General features: G+C 37.0%; 1 long non-coding RNA gene across 1 annotated transcript in view; it reads left to right on the forward strand.

The window, feature by feature from the left end:
- Positions 1 to 8: 8 nt before the first annotated feature.
- The window catches only part of LOC130317716 (uncharacterized), a 36,068-nt gene continuing 23,845 nt past the window's right edge, over positions 9 to 12,231 (forward strand). The window contains exon 1 of the long non-coding RNA XR_008864781.1: positions 9 to 121. This is a non-coding gene — a long non-coding RNA (uncharacterized LOC130317716). The remainder of the gene's footprint in view (positions 122 to 12,231) is intronic.

Genomic DNA, 12,231 nt, shown 5'->3' on the forward strand with positions numbered 1-12,231 from the left:
GTCCATAAATCGCGTCATCCACTGACGTCACCGCACACGCGAGACCCCGCCCCGTCCTGCGAAACCCTGAAATAACCGCCAATGAGCGCGGCGCATGCTCTGTGGAAGGCGGCCGTGTGAGGTGAGTGGGCCCGCCGCCATCTTGTGTTTGGCAGACGTGTCTCCTTCAGTCGTGTATAAGGCTGTGTTCACACTACAGTCGGTGTAATGCAGTGGTGTCCAAACTGTGGCCCTCCAGATGTTGCGCAACTACAACTCCCAGCATGCCCGGACAGCCATTGGCTGTCCGGGCATGCTGTGAGTTGTAGTTTTGCAACATCTGGAGGGCCACAGTTCGGACACCACTGGTAATGTATAGAGTGATGGAGTCTGGGGTGTTGTGCTCGGTCCTGTTAACCCCTTCAGGACATCGTCATTTTTTAGTTTTTTTCCTCCCCCCCCCCCCCTTTTAAGGGTCCTGATTCTTATTTCCCCACAGACCCATATGGGACTTTGTTTTAGGGGTTCGGTTTTCACGCCGTGCACTTAATGGTAAAGATGTGGGTCAATAGGATTACGATCGCCATGGTTACACGCCTTACTATTGTTTGGCTTTTATAAGAAGACAACACTTTTCGGCAAATGTATTATGTTTAATTTTGCCCTATTCTGACCCCTATAACGTTATTTTCCCGTATATATGTCGTTTTCTGCTCCTCGATGTGTCGTTTTTATTGGTACCATTTTTGTGTATATGTGACTTTTTACGCTGTCTTTGACGTTGGTATTTTCCTACGTTTACGCCATTTGGGATCAGTAAAGTTATATTAGTGACGATGTTTAATTAATGCTGTAAAGGGAAAGGGCGACGACCTTCTATATTGTCACACAGACAATGGCGCGGGTACAGCTCCTGCGCTCCCTTCATAGGCCATTGGAAGAACGGCAAACACTGCCTCCGCCACAGTATATGTTGGTGTTCTGTTCTCAACACGATGCAGATGGAAACTGAATACAGTTATGAGCCCGGCCTGCTGCATTATATGCGTCACATCACAATATATATATATATATATATATATATATATATATATATATATATGTGTGTTACCTCACTATATATGTCTCCTCACTATATATGTTCATAATATATGTCTCCTCACTGTATATGTCTCCTCACTGTATATGTCTCCTCACTGTATATGTCTCCTCACTGTATATGTGGCCTCACTGTATATGTGGCCTCACTGTATATGTGGCCTCACTGTATATGTGGCCTCACTGTATATGTGGCCTCACTGTATATGTCTCCTCACTGTATATGTGGCCTCACTGTATATGTCTCCTCACTGTATATGTCTCCTCACTGTATATGTGGCCTCACTGTATATGTGGCCTCACTGTATATGTCTCCTCACTGTATATGTGGCCTCACTGTATGTCTCCTCACTGTATATGTCGCCTCACTGTATATGTCGCCTCACTGTATATGTCGCCTCACTGTATATCTCCTCACTGTATATATCTCCTCACTGTATATATCTCCTCACTGTATGTCTCCTCACTGTATATATCTCCTTACTGTATATCTCCTCACTGTATATATCTCCTCACTGTAGATGTGGCCTCACTGTATATCTCCTCACTGTATATGTGGCCTCACTGTATATGTCTCCTCACTGTATATGTCTCCTCACTGTATATGTCTCCTCACTGTATATGTGGCCTCACTGTATGTCTCCTCACTGTATATGTCTCCTCACTGTATATGTCTCCTCACTGTATATGTCTCCTCACTGTATATGTCGCCTCACTGTATATGTCGCCTCACTGTATATGTCGCCTCACTGTATATGTCGCCTCACTGTATATGTCGCCTCACTGTATATGTCGCCTCACTGTATATGTCTCCTCACTGTATATGTGGCCTCACTGTAGATGTCTCCTCACTGTAGATGTCGCCTCACTGTATATGTGGCCTCACTGTAGATGTCTCCTCACTGTAGATGTCTCCTCACTGTAGATGTCGCCTCACTGTAGATGTCGCCTCACTGTAGATGTCGCCTCACTGTAGATGTCGCCTCACTGTAGATGTCGCCTCACTGTAGATGTCTCCTCACTGTAGATGTCTCCTCACTGTAGATGTCTCCTCACTGTAGATGTCTCCTCACTGTAGATGTCTCCTCACTGTAGATGTCTCCTCACTGTAGATGTCGCCTCACTGTAGATGTCGCCTCACTGTAGATGTCGCCTCACTGTAGATGTCGCCTCACTGTAGATGTCGCCTCACTGTATATGTCGCCTCACTGTATATGTCGCCTCACTGTATATGTGGCCTCACTGTATATGTGGCCTCACTGTATGTCTCCTCACTGTATGTCTCCTCACTGTATGTCTCCTCACTGTAGATGTGGCCTCACTGTAGATGTGGCCTCACTGTATGTCTCCTCACTGTATATGTGGCCTCACTGTATATGTCTCCTCACTGTATATGTCTCCTCACTGTATATGTCTCCTCACTGTATATGTCTCCTCACTGTATATGTCTCCTCACTGTATATGTCTCCTCACTGTATATGTCTCCTCACTGTATATGTCTCCTCACTGTATATATCTCCTCACTGTATATGTGGCCTCACTGTATATGTCTCCTCACTGTATATGTCTCCTCACTGTATATGTCTCCTCACTGTATATGTCGCCTCACTGTATATGTGGCCTCACTGTATATGTGGCCTCACTGTATATGTCGCCTCACTGTATATGTCGCCTCACTGTATATGTCGCCTCACTGTATATGTCGCCTCACTGTATATGTCGCCTCACTGTATATGTCTCCTCACTGTATATGTGGCCTCACTGTATATGTCTCCTCACTGTATATGTGGCCTCACTGTATGTCTCCTCACTGTATATGTCTCCTCACTGTATCTGTCTCCTCACTGTATCTGTCTCCTCACTGTATCTGTCTCCTCACTGTATCTGTGGCCTCACTGTATATGTGGCCTCACTGTATATGTGGCCTCACTGTATATGTGGCCTCACTGTATATGTGGCCTCACTGTATATGTGGCCTCACTGTATATGTCTCCTCACTGTATATGTGGCCTCACTGTATATGTGGCCTCACTGTATATGTGGCCTCACTGTATATGTCTCCTCACTGTATATGTCTCCTCACTGTATATGTCGCCTCACTGTAGATGTCGCCTCACTGTAGATGTCTCCTCACTGTAGATGTCTCCTCACTGTAGATGTCTCCTCACTGTAGATGTCTCCTCACTGTAGATGTCTCCTCACTGTAGATGTCTCCTCACTGTAGATGTCGCCTCACTGTAGATGTCTCCTCACTGTAGATGTCGCCTCACTGTATATGTCGCCTCACTGTATATGTCGCCTCACTGTATATGTCGCCTCACTGTATATGTCGCCTCACTGTATATGTCGCCTCACTGTATATGTGGCCTCACTGTATATGTGGCCTCACTGTATATGTGGCCTCACTGTATGTCTCCTCACTGTATGTCTCCTCACTGTATGTCTCCTCACTGTAGATGTGGCCTCACTGTAGATGTGGCCTCACTGTATGTCTCCTCACTGTATATGTGGCCTCACTGTATATGTCTCCTCACTGTATATGTCTCCTCACTGTATATGTCTCCTCACTGTATATGTCTCCTCACTGTATATGTCTCCTCACTGTATATGTCTCCTCACTGTATATGTCTCCTCACTGTATATGTGGCCTCACTGTATATGTCTCCTCACTGTATATGTCTCCTCACTGTATATGTCTCCTCACTGTATATGTGGCCTCACTGTATATGTCTCCTCACTGTATATGTCTCCTCACTGTATATGTCTCCTCACTGTATATGTCTCCTCACTGTATATGTCTCCTCACTGTATATATCTCCTCACTGTATATGTGGCCTCACTGTATATGTCTCCTCACTGTATATGTCTCCTCACTGTATATGTGGCCTCACTGTATATGTGGCCTCACTGTATATGTGGCCTCACTGTATATGTGGCCTCACTGTATATGTGGCCTCACTGTATATGTCGCCTCACTGTATATGTCGCCTCACTGTATATGTCGCCTCACTGTATATGTCGCCTCACTGTATATGTGGCCTCACTGTATATGTCTCCTCACTGTATATGTGGCCTCACTGTATATGTCTCCTCACTGTATATGTGGCCTCACTGTATGTCTCCTCACTGTATATGTCTCCTCACTGTATATGTCTCCTCACTGTATCTGTCTCCTCACTGTATCTGTCTCCTCACTGTATATGTGGCCTCACTGTATATGTGGCCTCACTGTATATGTGGCCTCACTGTATATGTGGCCTCACTGTATATGTGGCCTCACTGTATATGTGGCCTCACTGTATATGTGGCCTCACTGTATATGTCTCCTCACTGTATATGTCTCCTCACTGTATATGTCTCCTCACTGTATATGTCTCCTCACTGTATATGTGGCCTCACTGTATATGTCTCCTCACTGTATATGTCGCCTCACTGTATATGTGGCCTCACTGTATGTCTCCTCACTGTATATGTCTCCTCACTGTATATGTCTCCTCACTGTATATGTGGCCTCACTGTATATGTGGCCTCACTGTATATGTCTCCTCACTGTATATGTCTCCTCACTGTATATGTCTCCTCACTGTATATGTCTCCTCACTGTATATGTCTCCTCACTGTATATGTCGCCTCACTGTATATGTCTCCTCACTGTATATGTCTCCTCACTGTATATGTCTCCTCACTGTATATGTCTCCTCACTGTATATGTCTCCTCACTGTATATGTCTCCTCACTGTATATGTCTCCTCACTGTATATGTCTCCTCACTGTATATGTCTCCTCACTGTATATGTCTCCTCACTGTATATGTCTCCTCACTGTATATGTCGCCTCACTGTATATGTCGCCTCACTGTATATGTCGCCTCACTGTATATGTCGCCTCACTGTATATGTGGCCTCACTGTATATGTCTCCTCACTGTATATGTCTCCTCACTGTATATGTCTCCTCACTGTATATGTCTCCTCACTAGAACAAAGCAGAAGAAGGAAGAAGCACCGTGATGCAGGATTCCAGATCCGTCTGGGTGCTCAGCTTCAGGGGCAGACCGACCCCCAATGTAATATCCACAAAAAAGCAGAAGCGGCACTCCAAAGTCACATCAAAGAGTGGTTTATTCACTCATCTGTGAAGGCGACGTTTCGGCTTATCAAAGCCTTTCTCAAGCATGTTTTTATTGATAAGCCGAAACGTCGCCTTCACAGATGAGTGAATAAACCACTCTTTGATGTGACTTTGGAGTGCCGCTTCTGCTTTTTTGTGGATATGTCACCTCACTATATATATATGCCACCTCACTATATATATATGTATATATGTCACCTCACTATATATATATGTCACTTCACTATATATATGTCACCTCACTATATATATGTATATATGTCACCTCACTATATATATATGTCACTTCACTATATATATATGTCACTTCACTATATATATATGTCACCTCACTATATATATGTCACCTCACTATATATATGTCACCTCACTATATATATATGTATATATGTCACCTCACTATATATATATGTCACTTCACTATATATATGTCACCTCACTATATATATGTATATATGTCACCTCACTATATATATATGTCACTTCACTATATATATATGTCACTTCACTATATATATATGTCACCTCACTATATATATGTCACCTCACTATATATATGTCACCTCACTATATATATATCACCTCACTATATATATATGTCACCTCACTATATATATATGTCACCTCACTATATATATATATATATATATATATATATATATGTCACCTCACTATATATATATATATATATATATATGTCACCTCACTATATATATATATATATATATATATATGTCACCTCACTATATATATATATATATATATATATATATATATATGTGTCACCTCACTATATATATATATATATATATATATGTCACCTCACTATATATATATATATGTCACCTCACTATATATATATATATATATGTCACCTCACTATATATATATATATATGTCACCTCACTATATATATATATGTCACCTCACTATATATATATATGTCACCTCACTATATATATATGTCACCTCACTATATATATATGTCACCTCACTATATATATATATATGTCACCTCACTATATATATATATATATATATATATATATATGTCACCTCACTATATATATGTCACCTCACTATATATATGTCACCTCACTATATATATATGTCACCTCACTATATATATATGTCACCTCACTATATATATATGTCACCTCACTATATATATATGTCACCTCACTATATATGTCACCTCACTATATATATATATATGTCACCTCACTATATATATATGTCACCTCACTATATATATATATGTCACCTCACTATATATATATATGTCACCTCACTATATATATATATGTCACCTCACTATATATATATGTCACCTCACTATATATATATGTCACTTCACTATATATATATGTCACCTCACTATATATATGTCACCTCACTATATATATGTCACATCACTATATATATATATATATATATATATATGTCACATCACTATATATATATATATATATATGTCACATCACTATATATATATATATATATATATATATATATATATGTCACCTCACTATATATATGTCACCTCACTATATATATATGTCACCTCACTATATATGTATATATATATGTCACCTCACTATATATGTATATATGTCACCTCACTATATATATATGTCACCTCACTATATATATATATATATATATATATATATATGTCACCTCACTATATATATGTCACTTCACTATAGATATATATATATATGTCACTTCACTATATATATATATGTCACTTCACTATATATATATATGTCACTTCACTATATATATGTCACTTCACTATATATATGTCACTTCACTATATATATGTCACTTCACTATATATATATGTCACCTCACTATATATATGTCACCTCACTATATATATATCACCTCACTATATATATATGTCACCTCACTATATATATATATATATATGTCACATCACTATATATATATATGTCACATCACTATATATATATATATGTCACATCACTATATATATATATATATATATATATGTCACCTCACTATATATATATATGTCACCTCACTATATATATATATATATATATATATATGTCACCTCACTATATATATATATATGTCACCTCACTATATATATATATATATATATATGTCACCTCACTATATATATATATATATATATGTCACCTCACTATATATATATATATATATATATGTCACCTCACATATATATATATATATATATATATATATATATGTCACCTCACTATATATATATATATATATATATGTCACCTCACTATATATATATATATATGTCACCTCACTATATATATATATATATATATATGTCACCTCACTATATATATATATATATATATATATATATATATGTCACCTCACTATATATATATATATATATATATATATATATATATGTCACCTCACTATATATATATATATATATATATATGTCACCTCACTATATATATATATATATATATATATATATATATGTCACCTCACTATATATATATATATATATATATATATATATATATATGTCACCTCACTATATATATATATATATATATATATATATATGTCACCTCACTATATATATATATATATATATATATGTCACCTCACTATATATATATATATATATATATGTCACCTCACTATATATATATATGTCACCTCACTATATATATATATGTCACCTCACTATATATATATATATATATATATGTCACCTCACTATATATATATATATATGTCACCTCACTATATATATATATATATATATATATATATATATATGTCACCTCACTATATATATATATATATATATATGTCACCTCACTATATATATATATGTCACCTCACTATATATATATGTCACCTCACTATATATATATATATGTCACCTCACTATATATATATATATGTCACCTCACTATATATATATATATATATATATATATATGTCACCTCACTATATATATATATATATATATAGATGTCACCTCACTATGTCACCTCAGTATGTCACCTCACTATATATATGTCACCTCACTATATATATGTCACCTCACTATATATATATATATATATATGTCACCTCACTATATATATATATATATATATATGTCACCTCACTATATATATATGTCACCTCACTATATATATATATATCACCTCACTATATATATATATATATATATATATATGTGTCACCTCACTATATATATATATAAATATATATATATATGTCACCTCACTATATATATATATATATGTGTCACCTCACTGTCACCTCACTGTCACCTCACTATGTCACCTCACTATATATATATATATATGTCACCTCACTATATATATATATATATATATGTCACCTCACTATATATATATATATGTCACCTCACTATATATATATGTCACCTCACTATATATATATATATATGTCACCTCACTATATATATATATGTCACCTCACTATATATATATATATATATATATATGTCACCTCACTATATATATATATATGTCACCTCACTATATATATATATATGTCACCTCACTATATAAATATATATATATATATATATATATGTCACCTCACTATATATATATATATATATATGTCACCTCACTATATATATATATATGTCACCTCACTATATATATATATATATATATGTCACCTCACTGTATATATATATATATATATGTCACCTCACTATATATATATATATATATATATATATATATATATATATATATATGTCACCTCACTATATATATGTCACCTCACTATATGTCACTTCATAATATACATCACCTGGCTATATATATATACATATATATATATATATATATGTCACCTCACTATATATGTCACCTCACTATATATGTCACCTCACTATATATGTCACCTCACTATATATATATATATATATGTCACCTCACTATATATATATATATATATATGTCACCTCACTATATATATATATGTCACCTCACTATATATATATATATATGTCACCTCACTATATATATATATATATATATATCACCTCACTATATATATATATATATATATCACCTCACTATATATATGTCACCTCACTATATATATATGTCACCTCACTATATATATGTCACCTCACTATATATATATGTCACCTCACTATATATATATATATATATATATATATATATATATGTCACCTCACTATATATATATGTCACCTCACTATATATATATATATCTATATATATATGTCACCTCACTATATATATATATATATATATATATATATATATATATATATATATATATGTCACCTCACTATATATATATATATATATATATATATATGTCACCTCACTATATATATATATATATATATGTCACCTCACTATATATATATATATGTCACCTCACTATATATGTCTATATATATGTCACCTCACTATATATGTCTATATATATATCACCTCACTATATATGTCTATATATATGTCACCTCACTATATATGTCTATATATATATATGTCACCTCACTATATATGTCTATATATATGTCACCTCACTATATATGTCACTTCATAATATACATCACCTAGCTATATATATATATATATGTCCCCCTCGCTATATGTCCCCCTCGCTATATGTCCCCCTCGCTATATGTCCCCCTCGCTATATGCCCCCCTCGCTATATGCCCCCCTCGCTATATGCCCCCTCGCTATATATATGTCACTTCATAATACATATATATATATATATATATATATGTCACCTCACTATATATAGGTCCCCTCACTATATATGTCACTTCAAAATATGCATCACCTGGCTATATACATCACCTCACTATATATACACATACTCCAAGAATTATTCTAGCAGCACTGCCCTGTATGTTGCAGCGATATGTTTGGGTGCCAGGTATATACAGAGAAATCATCCGCAGCACTCCAAGTGGAAATAAAGGGGATTTTATTCTCCCATAGTGATACTTAGTACATATATATATATATATATATATATATATATATATATGTATATATATACACACACACTCACTATAAATCACCTCACTGTATATACACATCACTATATATAAATCACCTCTCTGTATATACACCTCTCTGTATATATAAATCACCTCACTGTATATATAAATCACCTCACTGTATATATAAATCACCTCTGTATATATAAATCACCTCTGTATATACACATCGCCTCACTGTATATACACATCACTATATATAAATCACCTCTCTGTATATACACCTCTCTGTATATATAAATCACCTCACTGTATATACACATCACTTCACTATATATATATATATATATATATATATATAGCCTCACTGTGTATACACCACCATATATAAATCACCTCACTGTATGTACCCATCACCTCACTGTATGTACCCATCACCTCACTGTATGTACCCATCACCTCACTGTATATACCCATCACCTCACTGTATATACCCATCACCTCACTGTATATACCCATCACCTCACTGTATGTACCCATCACCTCACTATATATACACATCACCTCACTGTGTGTACCCATCACCTCACTGTATATACCCATCACCTCACTGTATGTACCCATCACCTCACTGTATGTACCCATCACCTCACTGTATGTACCCATCACCTCACTGTATGTACCCATCACCTCACTGTATGTACCCATCACCTCACTGTATGTGCCCATCACCTCACTGTATATGCCCATCACCTCACTGTATATGCCCATCACCTCACTGTATATGCCCATCACCTCACTGTGTGTGCCCATCACCTCACTGTATATGCCCATCACCTCACTGTGTGTGCCCATCACCTCACTGTATGTACCCATCACCTCACTGTGTGTACCCATCGCCTCACTGTATGTACCCATCGCCTCACTATATATACCCATCGCCTCACTGTGTGTACCCATCGCCTCACTATATTTACCCGTCGCCTCACTGTGTGTACCCATCACCTCACTGTATGTACCCGTCGCCTCACTATATATACCCGTCGCCTCACTGTATGTACCCATCACCTCACTGTGTGTACCCGTCGCCTCACTGTGTGTACCCGTCGCCTCACTGTGTGTACCCGTCGCCTCACTGTGTGTACCCGTCGCCTCACTGTGTGTACCCGTCGCCTCACTGTGTGTACCCGTCGCCTCACTGTGTGTACCCATGGCCTCACTGTGTGTACCCGTCGCCTCACTGTGTGTACCCGTCGCCTCACTGTGTGTACCCGTCGCCTCACTGTGTGTACCCGTCGCCTCACTGTGTGTACCCGTCGCCTCACTGTGTGTACCCGTCGCCTCACTGTGTGTACCCATGGCCTCACTGTGTGTACCCGTCGCCTCACTGTATGTACCCGTCGCCTCACTATATATACCCGTCGCCTCACTGTGTGTACCCGTCGCCTCACTGTGTGTACCCATGGCCTCACTGTGTGTACCCGTCGCCTCACTGTGTGTACCCGTCGCCTCACTATATATACCCGTCGCCTCACTGTGTGTACCCATGGCCTCACTGTGTGTACCCGTCGCCTCACTGTGTGTACCCGTCGCCTCACTGTGTGTACCCGTCGCCTCACTGTGTGTACCCGTCGCCTCACTGTGTGTACCCGTCGCCTCACTGTGTGTACCCGTCGCCTCACTGTGTGTACCCATGGCCTCACTGTGTGTACCCGTCGCCTCACTGTGTGTACCCGTCGCCTCACTATATATATATATATATATATATATATATATATATATATATATGTGTGTACCCGTCGCCTCACTGTATGTACCCATCACCTCACTGTGTATATATATATGTGTATATACACATCGCCTCACTGTATGTACCCATCACCTCACTGTGTATATATATATATATATGTGTGTACCCGTCGCCTCACTGTGTATGTATATATGTGTATATACACATCGCCTCACTGTGTGTACCCATCGCCTCACTGTGTGTACCCATCGCCTCACTGTG

Source organism: Hyla sarda, unplaced genomic scaffold (genome assembly GCF_029499605.1).
Source record: "Hyla sarda isolate aHylSar1 unplaced genomic scaffold, aHylSar1.hap1 scaffold_2010, whole genome shotgun sequence".
Taxonomy (NCBI): Eukaryota; Metazoa; Chordata; class Amphibia; order Anura; family Hylidae; genus Hyla; species Hyla sarda.